Here is a 17413-nt window from a genome sequence, read left to right on the forward strand (position 1 = left end):
CCCAGAGGTGTTCTCTGAAACGTTCCGCAAGTAGGCGGCCTGTCTCCCCAATGTAGAGGAGGCCACATCGGGTGCAGCGGATGCAGTAAATGATGTGTGTGAAGGTGCAGGTAAATTTGTGATGGATATGGAAGGATCCCTTGGGGCCTTGGAGGAAAGTGAGGGGGTGGTGTGGGCGCAAGTTTTGCATTTCTTGCGGTTGCAGGGGAAGGTGCCGGGAGTGGAGGTTGGGTTGGTGATTAATTTATTTGTTTTATTCCCAGGGTATAAAAATTAATTTTATGAAGTTGGAGGCCATGCCTGTGGGGGGCCTTACTAGAATATCCGACCTTGGGGATGGAACCCATTTCCCTTTCAGGTGGTCACAGGAAGGTTTCCTGTATTTAGGTATTTTTATCACCCCGGCCTTTGATCAATTATATAAAGCTAACTTTGTGCAGTTGCTAGAGTAAATAAGGCAGGATCTTTGGGGCTGGGAGGATCTTCCAATATTTGCGTAGGGTAGAATAGCTCTGGTTAAAACGAATGTTCCTTCTCGATTGTTATATCCCATGCGAATGCTCCCTTTGCTGCCGAGGCAAGCACTACAGAGGCTTAAAAGCTGGCTTGAATCTTTCATCTGGAATCTTAGGTGGCCTCTTATTAAGTTGGGTAAATTGCAGCTTCCACAGGGGATGGGAGGTTTGGAGTTCCCAGACTTTAAGAAATATCAATTGAGTTCCTTACTATCCTATGTGGCTGGCTGGGCCTGCCAGGATCTGTAGTCAAGGTGGTTGGATATTGAGGCCTCTCAGGCAAAATGCCCCCTCATCAATTTATTGTTTGTGGACCATTGCAGAAACCTCACTGTCCTTAACACAGTTAAAGCGGGGAGAATGATGCAGTTATGGTGAAGGCAACTTACATAAAACATCCCCTTTCACTCCCACAGTGTGAAGGTTAGGATTCTTGTTGGGGTTGATGGACTCTGGCTTTAAGTTCCGGGATTTGAGAGGAGTCTCCTGTTTGGGAGATGTATTTGACGGGGAGGTCATGATGTCTTTCCAGCAGCTGAGTCAGACATATGAACTATCTGGGAAGAATCTCTTTTGTTACTTTCAGGTTAGGGATTTTATACAGAAAAAGACTACATTGATGGTTAGTCACTATAAATCGGATACAGAGAAGAGAGTACTCTGATCTATGGGTACTCACTCGGTCAGTACCCTTTATCACTTGTTAAGAAGTAATGTTTCAAAAAACATTGAATGGCTGTGCAGAACCAGGTCTTGGGAATTAGGGGTGGAAATCTAGTCAGAGGTGTGGGAGGATATTTGGGAAAATGTAAGGAAGATTTTGATTTGTAACAGGATGCAGGCTGTGCAACTGAAGATACTCTACAGGGTTCATCTGGCATCGGAGCAGCTTGTGAAATCTAAGACAGGAGCATCGCCAATGTAAAACAGATGTTGGTACTCTTACTCATTGCTTGTGGTCACGCGAAAGGTTTGTAGGTGTTGGGATGCCATAACATGTGTTTGGAAGAAGTTTTGGGAACTGAGGTTAAGTTGGATCCGGTGTCCCTCCTCTTGGGTCTTCTAAATCTCCCCTCTTTGGATGCGCATTGGAAGAAATTGTTTAATATTCTTTCTTTCTGTGCGAGGAAGAACATTCTGACACCCACATCACTGGCATCGTTAGCCACCCTGAAAGGCTTCACATACTGGAGCAGTAGTTAACACAATTTTCAGGCTGTCAAATGCCTTCTGACAGTCCACTGTCCACTGAAACTTCCTGACCTTTTTTAACAATTCGGTGAGTGGAGCAACCACACTGCTAAAGTTCAGCACAAACTTTCAGGAAAATTCACTCAACGCCAGGAACCGTAGTACTGGTTTTTTCATCGGTGTGGAAAATTTTTGTTTTCGTAACGTGGTGTTGTTTGTCCATATCCAACAACTGGTCCAGGAAGATGACTTAGGCTTTGGCAACATCACTTCTAGCTTGGTTTACCACCAAGCCTGACTTGTGAAGTCGATTGAACAAGTTCAACAAACGCTGTAAATGTTCCTTCCCTGAGTGACTAAAAATCACCGGCTCATCAATATACACCAGACAGTTGGATAATCCAGCAATGACCTTATTAGTCAGTCTCTGAAATGTGGCTGGAGCATTTTTCATACCAAATGCCATGATTTTGAACTGACATCTTCCATTTGGTGTTACGAAAGCCGAAATCACCTTTGCTCTTTGACAGAGTTACTTGCGAGTAACCTTTGAGTAAGTCCAACTTAGAAATGTAAGTTACTTGTCCCACTTTTTCAACACAGTCCTCCAGCCGTGGGGAATTGGATATGCATCAATCTTTGTAACTGCGTTGACTTCACGATAGTCCACACATAACCGTTGGGTACAATCTGTCTTTGGCACCATGACTATGTGTGAGCTCCAGTCACTGTAACTCACTTCAATAGACCACCTTGGAGCATGCGCTCTCTCTCCTTCTGAACCTGTGCCAACTTTAAAAGGTTATGCCTATAAGCTTGTTGCTTAATCGGAACAGCATCTCCAATCTCTACATCATGTACAATCAGGTTCGTACTTCCCGGTTTATTTCTGCCTAGCTCCCCATGTGATAATTAAAATGACCTGCAAGACTTATTACTTTCTTGTGGAAGGTAACTCAGTAATTTATCCCAATTTTTGACAACTTCCTCACTGTCCAATTTGATTTGAGGAATGTCCAATTCAGAATCCTCTGAACCTGGTTCTTCCTTCTGTGCTGTCAGCATTAACACCTTCTCCTCTTGCTTTCCTTCCCTCACAAAATACCTCTACAGCATATTCACATGACACGCTTTGTGAGATTTCTTCCTGTCTGCAGTTCTTATCAAGTAGTTCTCCTCACTCAATTTCCTTTATTTGGTAAGGTCCACTAACACCAATACCTTATCCCCAATTTATTTTTAGATTAGATTAGTTTAATTGCAAATTTATGATTTCTCATCTGCTTCCTGTTTCATTGTCTGCTGTGATACTTTTAAATGCTGTCTAGCCAACTCTCCAGCTCTATTTAATTGGTCTGTAAAATGTAAGATATATTCGGAATGGGTGGTCTCTTAAATCTGACTTATTAATTTCTCCTTAATTTTAAAGGTCCTCTTACATCATGTCCCAAAATTAATTGAAATGGACTGAATTTGGTCGATTCACTCAGTGCATCTGTGATCGCAAAAAAGAGATACTTACAGGTTGAAGTTAGAAGTGGAGCGAGGAGCGCGAGAGAGATTCCACACAGCTCACCTTTGAACTCCCAACCACTTCGGAACTGAACTGCTCAGCTACAGAGCTGACCACTCCCCTTTCCTTATGCAGGTCACTTCGAAAACATGACCACTTTGGCCTGAGGTCTCATCTGTTTACTCATAAACAAAAAGGCCTCTCAATACCCTTTAATCTCTTTACCAAACCAGTCTAGTTGGCACTGGGAGCGTTTACGACCCCTCTGAAAAACACCAAGGACACAGTATCCTAGAGAAAAGGAACAGCTTTTAGAAAGAAGGAACCAGCTTTGTGACAGCACTAACACATGGTGTATTTTCAAAACTTACCTTTGACTCCTCTAGCCATAGGTGACAGTTTGGAATTTGCCAGTTAGCTTCATTCGCAAATCATGCCTCCAAAAACTTCTTGTTAAAGTGTACACTTTAAATATACTTATCCAGAAGTCAGGACCTGCATGTCCTTGGCGGAGTAGGAGGGGGAGTTAAAGTGTTCAGCCACGGGGCGGTTGGGTTGGTTGGTGCGGGTGTCCCAGAGGTGTTCTCTGAAATGTTCCGCAAGTAGGCGGCCTGTCTCCCTAATGTATAGGAGGCCACATCGGGTGCAGCGGATGCAGTAAATGATGTGTGTGGAGGTGCAGGTGAATTTGTGATGGATATGGAAGGATCCCTTGGGGCCTTGGAGGGAAGTGAGGGGGGAGGTGTGGGCGCATGTTTTGCATTTCTTGCAGACCTCATCACCAGGGATATATTCCCCTCCCCACCCCTATCAGCGTTCCGGAAAGACCACTCCCTCCGCGACTCCCCATCTGGGTTGTTCGGTATTGGAATTGGTCCTCCTGGGAGCAGATGCGGCGAAGGCGAAGGAATTGGGAATATGGGATGGCGTTTTTACAGGGGGCAGGGAGGGAGGAGGTGTAGTCCAGGTAGCTGTGGGAGTCAGTTGGTTTATAGTATATGTCCGTGTTGAGTCGGTCGTTAGAGATGGAGAGGTCTAGGAAGGGGAGGGAGGAGTCTGAGACGGTCCAGGTAAATTTGAGGTACTGAGTAGCTTGCAGTGAAATGATGCAGCCACCCTAGTAAACCTTTGTCTTCTCAAAACAAAATTCTGTCTCCTTGCACTCCACAAATTTTAAAGACACATCCTTTCAAACTAATGCTTTTAAAATTAGTGAACAAATTTCCAAGCATATTCTAAGTTTGAGAGACGATTTGTAGCTCGGGTGTTTGTTGTTGTGGTTCTGTTCGCTGAGCTGGGAATTTGTGTTGCTGACGTTTCGTCCCCTGTCTCGGTGACATCCTCAGTGCTTGGGAGCCCCCAGTGAAGCGCTTCTGTGATATTTCCTCCGGCACTATAAATGCCGGAGGAAATATCACAGAAGCGCTTCACTGGAGGCTCCCAAGCACTGAGGATGTCACCTAGACAGGGGACAAAACGTCTGCAACACAAATTCCAAGCATATATCATGTATTCAATCTGAATTTCAGTAGATAGCTTATTTGTTGAAAGTATAATCTTCAAAAGTAGTACAGATTCTAAGCTCTCATCTATTTACAGAACTTACTTTTGTAATTGGAGACAATTGGAATTTCTTAGTCAAATGAAAAGAACTTCTTGGAAAATCTGATGCTTATTTTTGGTTGATGGTCAAAGTAGACAAAACAATCTTTTAAGCATCTTGAAAGTTGGATGATGTAACCATGAAGATCATCCACACTTCCAAAGGAGGTCCACAGTTGCTATCTTTGGGCAGAGCAGAGAGATATTTGGGTGAAATATTTTTCTGTGAACATAGCATGGATAACCACCTTTGGATAGCTGCCACAGTATTTCAAAAGACAGGGAAGACCCAAGGCTGGACCAATATTAGCGGAGTCTGGTCCCTTTACCCTAGCCATAACACAAAGCATGGGGCTTGTGTCTGAAATGCAACAAAATCAGTGTTTTAAGGAAGGAATGAAAGAAAAATCAGATCTATGTTAAATTGAGCAGTGAACCAGAAGCAGTTGATAAAAAAATAGTAGTGGTTTCTAAAGAAGATTCCTGAACTGCTCTTTCCTAATCTGAGGCAAATAACTGAGAAAATGATAAAAGGGAGTAATACAAGCAACATCAGAGTTGCCAACAATACAGTGGTGTGGCTAATACTGTACAGGCTGTTCACCTATAACACACACTTCCTTAATGTGAATTTGCTATAACACGATTGACGAATTGGGAACACTTTCTAAAAGCATAAACGTTTAAAACGTGTATTGGTTATAATGCAATACTGGCTCCATTAGTTTAATTGATGCTGCTATTAAGTGATTTTCTTGTAACACAGGATTACACGAGAACAGAACTCCCACGTTATAGGAGAACTGACTGTACATATAGCTTATCACATACCATTGAGAACTGTGTTTAAAAAATATTCTCCTTACATTCTATTCACACCAGAAAGCAAGGGAACTATTTCTGCAGCATGAGAATTTGACCGCCAAAAAAAACTCAATTTCAGTTGTAGGGGTGTTTTGGACCAATCATCTTTATTGCAGATTACAACTGCATTTATTCATACAATGTAAACATCAGTACATCTGCATTTTTCACAGTTTGTTCCAACCGGTAAAAGCTAAATGTGGCTTAAAAACAAGTTTACAGTATGCATTAACATCGCCTGGCTGGCCAACGAATTAAAGAATACAGTATTCTGGGATTAGATTGCGAGTACCTCTTGAAATAATCAATTTTTAACAATATTACAGTAATGAAGTCAAAACTCAAATACAAACCAACTTTTCTGCCCCTTCTTCCCACTCAACCAGTGAGCAGGCAATGCTGAGGTACGACTAATATTGTGCCACCATAGAGAAAACATTGCTCTGAATATTGCAGTCAGCAGGAAAGTGATCATATTCATCACTGACTTTAAATTACACTTTTGTGATCTTTGCCATGATTTTAAAACTTTCCCAACATTAATTCAATTTTCTTATATGCAAATTTTTGACATTCAGCAATGATCTCAGCAAACCAATTACACTGATGTGTTTTCAGATGGGGAAGCTGAAAGTAAAAAACATGGACTTCTCTATACACTTTAATCATTTTATAAAAGAGTGGAGAGCGATTGGGACTTTATAGTATATTGAAACATTAACTTTATAAAAAATCTATTAAGTGATTTTCAGAGAAATGTGGTATTAAAATCATTAGGATTAGAGGTCCTTCAACATTACTTATGAATTTATGCTGTGTCAAAACCCAGTTCTCATCTTGTTCACCAAGGTGACAACTTCACTAGATTTATTCCAGGGCAACCGAAATCTATAAAAGTGAAAGTTCACATTAATGCTAATATTTCTTAGATCTCCACTTGTAAGAACTTCATCAGTGCAGCATGTGGAGAAGCAAGAAAGCATTGACAAGATTTTATTTTTCCACTGCAGATACTGTAAAGTTGCTGACAGCTTCAGTTATAATGATGGTCAATACTGGCTGTTTCACCATTACTACTGTAAAATTTGGATCAGATTGCTCACTTGATAGTCATTTTTAATCAGTAAATGACATGGGATACTCATCTGATTGGCATTTCATATTCACTGGCATGTGTTAGCCTAACATGAGTTTTGTAGCCTATTATATTAAATGTATTTGTTACTTGATAGATTGCCAAACAGAGATGCTAAAATCAAACTGCAAAGCAGCAGCATTCATACAGAATGATAAATAGAAAGCAGGAATTATCAGCAGTGCTTCACCTGGAAGCGCACTGAAGATGTTACCTAGTGGGGTGAAGAAATGTCTGGAAAAGAACCTTCCAGTTCAGTGAGCAAACCTACATCCAGAACCTCAACCTGAGCTACCAATCTTCTCAAAACTCGCATTTTGCCTTTGTAGGAAAGAAATCTAAATTAATTTCAATGCCCATTATAAATACTTGACGTTTTGTTGATGGCAACCTTCATTGGGCTCACAATTAACAGTTTTTCACAATTTCTAGAAAATTACAATTGAAAATATGTTTAGACCTTAATGTTTGACTGCTTACTTGACTGCTTTGTAGGACAGGAGAAAGTGAGAACTGCAGATGCTGGAGATCAGAGCTGAAAAATGTGTTGCTGGAAAAGCACAGCAGGTCAGGCAGCATCCAAGGAGCAGGAGAATCGACATTTCGGGCATAAGCCCTTCTTCAGGCTTATGCCCGAAACCTCGATTCTCCTGCTCCTTGGATGCTGCCTGACCTGCTGCGCTTTTCCAGCAACACATTTTCTGCTTTGTAGGACAGCAAATAGCATTTCAGCTGTGTGAAATGGTGCACACATCTCACATTGTTGTATTGTATAGAACTTTTGTCAAGCACAGACAGAAGAATATACAGATATCACCAATTGAAGAATGAAGACAAAAGTTGTCAAACATAATGCTGTTTCTTCTGCGATCCTGCTTTACTGGCCATATCCTTTGCTCTCTCTTTAGCTGCTAGGGCTGTTTCTTTAGCTTTCTCAGTTGCTTCTCTAGCTGTCTCCCTCAATGTCTTCACGGGCACATCACCTTGAGAATTGGAAGACAGACAGATTCTTGTCAGCTGTGGCATCTCTACAACAATGCAGCCTTTTGGGAAACCATTCTGTACCAAATTCAATACAGCTATTATAAAACAAGCTATTTTAAAAAGCCATTTCAATAATACACAGCAGTTTATTTTCTGAACTATGAAGGCTTTCACTGAGTGTTTCCTCCTGAAGGTTGAGTGGGGGCTGGGGGGTGGGTATTTAATTATGGTTATATCTAAAATCTTGGATATTTTAATTCCTCATCTTACTTTCGTACTAATCTCTTTGGTCTTGATCGTGTCAGTACTTAAAATCAGTTTGCAGAATGGCACCTCATCTTTCAAAGTTACAGTATGATGTGGATTTGTAGTCTATTGTTATTTGGGAACTGGATTCAAAGATTGAGTAAAATGACCGAGCCAGTTGGAGGGATTATTTGCTGAATGATTACAAAGTGGAGTTTTAGGATCCAGAAATGTGTTCAGGGACCATGTATAGGTTGGATTCACAAGAAGGAAAAGGGCAGACCTGTGAATTTGGAGAAGTCTCCAAGCTGAGAGAATTGGCAGAAAATGCCGGGCTTTCAAAATTGAAGTATCCAGGCCAATACGAGCTCGAAAGAAGTTTTGCACTCCAAAGAGAAGGCATGGAAAGGATTCATTTAAGTAAGGAACTGAAAGTTAAAATAGTAGTGAAACCTCAATCAGCCTGACTGACTGTAAAGGATATTACAGCAAAGAGGACTAAATGTTGTGGTTCTGTTCTAAATCTAAGAGGACTAAATCTTTTTTATTATTGTTTACAATAAAAGTTTTGTAAACTTTCTTTTCATGTATTAAAAAAACTTGCGTTCTTTTGTTCAAAGAATATTGGCAGCTTTTTGATTAGTTCAGTGACTGACCATAATAACCCAACAGCAAAAATAAAATTGATGATCTATCAAGTCAGGTTTGATGGAGGTCTGCCTTCTCCAGTGTGACAGCCGGCAGGGATATTAGGGCAGCGTTTGATCATGAAATTTAACAATTTCAGAATGTAATCTCTGCCTCCTTGAAAGATTTTGGTTTTACTCTTTCTCTTACTTTTAACTTTAAGACAGCATTTTATAATTGACACTGCAGACTGATTTATCATTATATCATGAACAATGCCTTGTTTGTTTTCACAGGAACACTGAAGATATATAAAACGGACAGTTCTCAAGAAAGGACACTATGTTCCACTCATAAAAAAGGTCTCAAAACAAATTTCCTCAGTTGCATTTTACCAAAACCGTTAGTGTGACAATAGGCTGAATAAATAATATTTCAGTTTCAATTCACCTATGAAGTGTCAAGAGACAAGGAGATAAAACAGGAAACAAGTTATTTGCATAAAAGACAAAAATGACAGACAATATTTTCTAATTCAGCGCCCCTTATTATTTCTCAGGGCAAATAAATGGATAACATACATTCTATCATTAGGCTTATACACAATTCAGGCAAAAGTGAGGACTACAGATGCTGGAAACTAGAGTTTAGATCAGAGTGGTGCTGGAAAAGCACAGCAGATCAGGCAGCATCCGAGAAGCAGGACAGGCTCCTGATAAAGGGTTTTTGCCCGAAAAGTCGATTTTCCTGCACCTCGGATGCTGCCTGACCTGCTGTGCTTTTCCAGCACCACTCTGATTTAAAAACTTACATACAGTTCAGACAGCACCTGAGGAACAGGAGAATAAACATTTCAGACATTCCTGATGAAGGACTTATGCCCAAACATCGATTTTCCTGCTCCTCGGATGCTGCCTGACTTGCTGTGCTTTTTCGACCCTGATCTCCAGCATCTGCAGTCCTCACTTTCTCCTTATCTACACTTCAGTCAGATAGCATTTTCTTTGGTCATATCCGATTGTGCTGAGCACAGTTTCTAAAGCTCTATAACTTTCAGATTAAAAACTATGATGGCAAGAGGCCATGAATATTGCAAAATTAGTATTACTATCATAAAACTAAACCAATGTAAAATAAAGAAATACATCTTCATAGAGTACAATAGTGATACGTACCTTGCATTCGAGCTCAAACATACTCAAAACCTTTTATGGTTTTGGCTATACTACTCTTAAAGCTGGCAATCCTGCATTCCTGAAGAAAGTAAAGGAAAGGAACACTGAAACCTTTGCAGAGAATAACTCTATTATACATATTTAATTTATGTTTGTGGATGCCTTGCACTCAAAACTCCAGTTTAAGAAATTTTCGCACTTAGCAGCATCAAGTAGTTGCAAAACATTTACAGAAAATGAAATAGCCAATACTACCATGGATTCATATGGGAACTGAGCGTGAATTTGACTAAACTGGCAAACCATTTTCTTTATATAGGAACCTTACAACCAGCACATAGCACAAAATAAATACTTGCATTCAAATTAGTTAATTCACAACTAATGAATTTGAAGTGCAAAGAGAATTGATATGTATGTGAAAACTAAATACATCACAACAACGACAACTTCTTTAACATTAACCAAGAGCTAAACAGAACCAATCATTTTTGGCAATTATACGAAATCTCTCAACCAACCTGAATGAGAAGCCGTACAAGTTGGAAGAAATCCAGGCCTCACGTCTGATTTGGGTCCAGTTTTTATTTTCAGGATGTATCCCATATACACACCACTCCCTTACAACCTAATACAAAAAAAAACAAAAATACATATTGATTTAGGTGTCATGGCAACTTCTCAAAATTGCTTTAAGCTCTCATTTGGAAAAATCTCTTTCAACTCATCCTGTTTTCGTGGGGCAATAAAGATCAACAATTACAATCACATTCTATCAAATTTGACAATATTAATTGTAAAGCAAATTAACCAAACAGCATCACTACTATCTTCTGAAGTGGAGCTTGACAAGTCAAATAACCATAAGACGCAGAAGCAGGCCATTCAGCCCATCAAGTCTGTTCCAACGTTCAATGAGATCATGGCCGATCTGATAGTCCTCACTCCACTTTCCTGCCTTTTCCCCAAATCGCGATTGACTTACTGACTGAACATCTGCCATCTCAGCCTTGAATACACTTAACAATCCAACCTCAAGTCTCTGCTGTGCAAAATGCCATAAACTCTCTATCCTCAGAAGAAATTGCTCCTCATCTCAGTCCTTTATGGGCAATCCCTTACTCTAAGATTATGCCCTCTCACCCAAGACTCTCTCAGAGGAAACAATCTCTGCAGCATTTACTGTCAAGTTCCAGAAAAATCTTGTATTTTAATTATTTCAACTCCTTTCTTCTAAACTCGAATGATACTTGTCTTCACCCATACTTCAAGATATCATTTCAGTCTTGAATAATATTCAATGATCCAGGCTCCACAGATCTCTTTTGGGAAGAGAATTCAAGTGATTTCAAAGAAAGTCCTCATTGCCATCTTAAACGGGTGGCTCTTTATTCTGAAACTATGCCCTCTAAACCTAGGGGACGGGCACAGTGGCTCAGAACGCAAGGGACCCAGGTTCAATTCCAGCCTCGGGTGACTGTGTCGAGTTTGTCTGTGTGGGTATCCTCCTGGTGCTCTAGTTTCCTTGCACAGTCCAAAGCTGTGCAATTTACGCAGTTTGGCTATACTAAATTGCGGAGAAAGTGAGGTCTGCAGATGCTGGAGATCAGAGCTGGAAATGTGTTGCTGGAAAAGCGCAGCAGGTCAGGCAGCATCCAGAGAACAGGAGAATCGACGTTTCGGGCATAAGAAGGGCTTATGCCCGAAACGTCGATTATACTAAATTGCCCACAGTGTCCAGGCATGTGTGGGTTAGGTGGATTAGCATTGGGAAATGCAAGGTTACAGGGATACAGTAGGGAGATGTGCCTGGGTGGGATGCTCTTTGGAAGGTCAGTGCGGACTTGTTGGGCCCGATGACCTGCTTCCACACTGTAGGGAATCTATGATACCTCCCCCCCATGGAAACATCCTCCTAGCACTTAGCAGGTCACAACCACTCAGAATATTACATTTCAATAGTACCACCTCGAAGTATTTTGAAGTCTACAGCATATAGGTACAAACTGCTTTCCTCATATGACATCTTCATCCCAAGATTAACCCACTTGAACCTTCTAGTAATTTCCTTAAAAACTACATACCTCCATATGAGTCAATGACAAAAGACAAGTGTATTAAACAATATCAACTGTGTAGGCAAATTTACCATAAATATTGATCACAATCTGCCATTTGCTAATGACAACTGAAAATCACAATTTTGTTGTATTACTTAGTCTAAGTAGATGTCCAAAGTTCTGGAACCAATCCAAAACGTTTTGCATCTCCTAAGAATTTACATCTTTTCTTTCCAAATATTATCTTCCACCGCGTGAGTTTCCCTTGAGGGAATCTCTCTCTCTCGCTTCAGGGTATGCAAATCCCTAGCCTGATTTTAACTCATTCTGCTTTCAAACTAGGCAAAAACTGCCACTTGTAATCTGTATGGTGAATGACAAGAGTTAGCATTTTCTCTGCTTAAGGTCCAGGTCTGGCCAAAATTGATTTTATTGATCTTTCCTTTGCAGGCAGCTAGAGATCACAAAACTTCAATTCCTTTGTGTGTGTGATATCTTTGGGTTTAGTGGAAAACATGTAATCTGATCTCAAAATAGCTTCCTCTGTCATCCTCTCCACAGGTAACACCGTACAAGACCACAAGACATAGGAAACAACCTCTAGACCTACTCCTGTACTTGAGTACACGTGACAATAAACCCAATTCTAAATGATAAGACAATCCTGAACTTTCACTGGACTGCCTCCAATGCCAGGATATCTTTCCTTAGATAAACGGGGCCCAAAACAGTTTATAGTATTCCAGCTAACTAGTGCCTTGCAAAACTTTAGTAAGATGGCCTCATTTTAACACTCCATTCCCTTTCAAAATCAAAAGGCCAACATAGTGGGCAGCACGGTGTCACAGGCGACTGACTGTGTGGAGTTTGCACGTTCTCCCCGTGTCTGCGTGGGTTTCCTCTGGGTGCTCCGGTTTCCTCCCACAGTCCGAAGATGTGCAGGTCAGGTGAATTTGCCATGCTAAATTGCCCGTAGTGTTAGGTAAGGGGTAAATGTAGGGGTATGGGTGGGTTGCGCTTCGGTGGATCAGTGTGGACTTGTTGGGCTGAAGGGCCTGTTTCCACACTGTAAGTAATCTAATCTAATCTAATTCTATATGGTTTACTTGAAAATTCTCAATTTAAAACTATTGAGAGGACATCATAAACAGAGAGATAGAAACTATGTTTTAAAGTAATACATCTTTCAATAGAAGCTCAAATGTTCAAATAGAAGTTCAAACAGAAGCTCTGTCTCTGAAACTTGACAGTACTCATTTAGAAAACATTCCATTAAGAGCAATCTTTGTGATGATAGCTATTTCATGCTGGCTAATTCTAGAAGTACTTAAGAAGTGGAAGGGACTACCACAATCCAGGTAAAAAAAAACACGGTCGCAGCAGTAGAGTATTACAAAACAGTTCTGGATGTGCTATTGTAGATATTACAGCTATGGAAAGGGTTTAGTGAAGATTTTGTAGAATAATGAAACTTATAATGGGAGAATATATTTAGAATGCATCACTGCAAGTGGCTATTAAATCAGATAACATATCTGAAAAGGAACCTAAAGGCTTTAAAATTATTCTGAAGAGATTAAATGAAAATAGGCTTAAAGTACATAAGAGCTGAAATGTGTTGCTGGAAAAGCGCAGCAGGTCAGGCAGCATCCAAGGCCTCCTGAAGAAGGGCTTATGCCCGATTCGTCAATTCTCCTGTTCCTTGGATGCTGCCTGACCTGCTGCGCTTTTCCAGCAACACATTTCAGCTCTGATCTCCAGCATCTGCAGTCCTCACTTTCTCCTTAAAGTACATAATCCCAGTTGAAGCGCTAGCAATACCTCAATTATGTTGTACCTTAACCTAGATTGTCACCTCTACAGCCAGATGCCATGATGTATTATTGTTCCAACAGTAGGTCTGCATCCATGGCTCCATACCCCCCCCCCAGCAAGCATCAGCCTCTCAGTCAGAAGAATTGTGAAGCTAAGCTAATTCTCCTAATAGCAAAGGTCTATGCATATCAGGCTGGTGCAGAGGAGGTGAGACCCTTGTGGACTGGAGGCAAGGTCTCGCATTTTGAGGCCCAGTGCCAGCTGGAGGCTCATTGCTGGCACAGACTTGGGTGAAAAGGACAGTTATTCAAGTACTTTTTTCCCCCTTTCTTTTCTTATGCTGAACTTTTATTTATTCTTTCAATTTTGTACCAAATACCTAAATATCTGTATCTTGTAGCTAAGATGGCGTTATTAGCTGTAACATTGCCAAACTTTTCACTGCACTCATTTGAGTGCACATGACGATAAAGCTAATTTTAATGACACACCACGTTGTAAGAGGTGTATTAAATATCCACAGAGTCCACTGTGGAACAGTTGATGTGGCACTAAAATCAAGTGTACCAAAATATTTGTTTAAAAAAAAGTCAAATGCCTTGATATACCATAAACCGCATATGATTAATGTTCCAAGTAAGTGTCGTCAATGTCTTGTGTTTTAAATCCACTACTGAATCTTCTAAAACGAAGGCTGAGTGGGCAACATTTGTAGGAAACAATCGTTCTGCCCACTGAGGCACTATGCCTGTCTTGGTTAACAGTCGTCGGGACATCACTTTGTCAGGAGGTACCTCACGGTGTATGACATCCTCTGTCAAGACATGCTTGCTGGTGGGAGAGGAAACATTAAAAGTAGTGTCATATAGAGGAAACTGCAGTTTTCTTCAAAAATTGCCACAAAATACTTTTACCTTTCAACATTCAAAATAATTACTTGCATTCCAGGAATAATGATTCCACCAGACAAGAAGCTGGTTGCAATTGAATAAAAATAACTGGATTCATTGAATCAGAGCTGTACAGCATGGAAATAGACCCTTTAGTCCAACTCATCCATGCCGACCAGACATCCAAATAAATCTAGTCCCATTTGGCCCATACCGTTCCTATTCATATACCCATCCAGATGCCTTTTAAAAATGTTGTAATTTTGTACCAGCCTCCACCACTTCCTTTGGCAGCTCATTCCGTACATGCACCACTCTTTGCGTGAAAAAGTTGTCCTTTAGGTCCCTTTTCTATCTCATTTAAACCTATACCCTCTAGTTTTGGACTTTGCTACCCTGGGAAAACACCTTGGCTATTTACTCTATCATCCTCATGATTTTATAAACTTCTATATCATCACCATTCAGCATCCAATGCTCCAGGGACATTAGCCCCAGTCGACTCAGCCTTTCCCTTTAGCTCAGGCCCTCGAAATTGAGAACGTCCTCGTTAATCTTTTCTAAACCCTTTCAAGTTTCACAACATCCTTTCTCCAGGAGGGAGACCAGATATGAACACAGTATTTCAATAGTGGCCTAACCAATGCCATGTACAGCTCCAGCATGACCTCAACCCCTATACTCAATGCGCTGGCCAATAAAGACAAACATACCAAATGCCTTCTTTCTCCATTCTGTCTACCTGCGTTTCTACTTTCATGGAACTATGAACCTGCACCCCAAGGTCTCTTTGTTCTGCAACAGGCCCCATAACTTTACCATTAAGTATATAAGTCCTGCCCTGATTTGCTTTTCCAAAATACAGCAGCTCACGTTTATCCAAATTAAACTCCATTCGCCACTTCCTGATTCATTGCCCATTTCATAAATTGTGAAAAATAGTACAGAATAACTTCTACATTTCCTCACATGAAAAATTACATTTCAAAGATGATCAATTCTCAGATGCTTGAGACAATACAACTCAAGCTGCTATTTACTGAAAATGCTACACATGGAGTGTCCACTACATAATTAAATATTTTCCCACTTCATGCACAGTATGTCCTGTCCCATCCAAAAAAGCATGTCTAACCACAAGCTTAGAAAGACATTCTACCACATTGACAGCATGTACAGACTGTTGTGATATGTTTGGCATGAGGGTGAAGAGCATGCGCACACTTCTCATTTCCAACCTAAACCACTGATTAGTCATAAGACAAAAACAGTCACATTCACAAGCCTCAGCTGTTGATATAGAGTTTCTCCACTAAAGTCCTCTGTTTTGCATGTAAATAGTAACACAAGAAACTGGATTCCTCATGGGCTCAAGATAAAACTTCAGAGGAACAGAGAGGAGTTTTAGCACCTCCCACCCTCTCTTCTCTAACCCACATGAACCAAACTTTTACTTCTGGCAAATAAAGCCAAACTAAAGCCTAAATGTCTTACTAGAAATTCCTGAAACAAGTGCGCTTTATTTCTTTGGTTACAACCAGGGAGGACGTGAGAGATACCCATGATATTTGGCCAGCCCATAGTCCCCATGAAGTTTCTTCAGGCTTGCACCCTAGGGAGGATACTCCAGTTTTAATGAATACAGTTAAATACACAGGCACAATTCTGCACCAATATGATTTTTTTTCTCCCATTTCTCACACAGACTATCCCATTGCCTCAGAGGTGGCCAATTTGTGCCAAAATAGTTCAGTGCTGTCATTGCAAGTACAAAAAGAGTTTTGATAAATATTTCACTTCAGTCAAGATCATTACAACCAAAGCCATTTAATCCAATTGGCTGAAGCAGATTAAAATTTCTCTTTCAAAGACTAAGAGGAGGCAACCAACTTCCTAAATTAGCCCGTGTTCTCACAATGTGAACATATTCACAAAACACAAACACTCACCTGTACGGATTTGGATAACGCTGCCAAAATCCAGCAAATACTTGGTCCCATGAACTCTTCAGGTCATTTAGACCGAGGGAATACTTCACCATTGTTCCCAGAAGACAGGAATTAACCAACAAAAATGGAAATTTTGCCTTAGTTGCATTGACAGAGATGATTACTCCATTACGATAATTATCTAGATTGTTTTAAAACAGTCAACCACAAGGTTACTATCACAGCGCTATGTAAATTCAGCCATATTCTCTCAATTCTAGTCAATATGTCACGACCTTCTGCCTGTTAGCTCATGCCACTTTGTCCCTGCCTGACACTGCATATCTCCCAAGACTTCTCCCTCCACAGAATCTGTCAGAGACACTGCATCTTACAAAGTTAGCCCAGACGTCTAAGCCATCCCTCAGAGAGTGAAAAGAGAATAGAAGCAAGGTTTACCATTTACCTATACTCCCAAACCTAATGACCTCCCGTCCGTATCCCCGTACCCATCCCGTGACCCCGTCCGTGTCCCCTGTCCCCGTCGCCTGTCCTGTGCCCCTGTCCCTGTCCGTGTCCGTGTCCGTGTCCCCTGCCCGTCCCCCCGATCCCCGATCCCCGATCCCCCGTCCGGGTGTGGCGGACCCTGTCACCTGCCTCAGGTTAACCTTCACATTCCCGCAGCTCCCGGCGCCGCCATCAGCAGCGGCCGGCGCCAGTCACTTCCGGGTCAAAGGGCAAGCGATCCCGCAGCCGCCGCGTTGCCATGGCGCCCGTTTGTCTTTATTTCCTGAGGGTTTTACAGAGAGAGGGTAATGTGATCGGATTAAAGAGACGGGAATGTGGCGGAGGAGAGAGGGGAATGTGA

General features: G+C 41.1%; 1 pseudogene; it reads right to left on the bottom strand.

Annotated features, from left to right (window-relative positions):
• Window positions 1-7473: 7473 nt before the first annotated feature.
• On the bottom strand, window positions 7474-17067 carry LOC122556819 (annotated as a pseudogene).
• Between the last annotated feature and the right edge of the window lie 346 nt (window positions 17068-17413).

Source organism: Chiloscyllium plagiosum, chromosome 14 (genome assembly GCF_004010195.1).
Source record: "Chiloscyllium plagiosum isolate BGI_BamShark_2017 chromosome 14, ASM401019v2, whole genome shotgun sequence".
Taxonomy (NCBI): Eukaryota; Metazoa; Chordata; class Chondrichthyes; order Orectolobiformes; family Hemiscylliidae; genus Chiloscyllium; species Chiloscyllium plagiosum.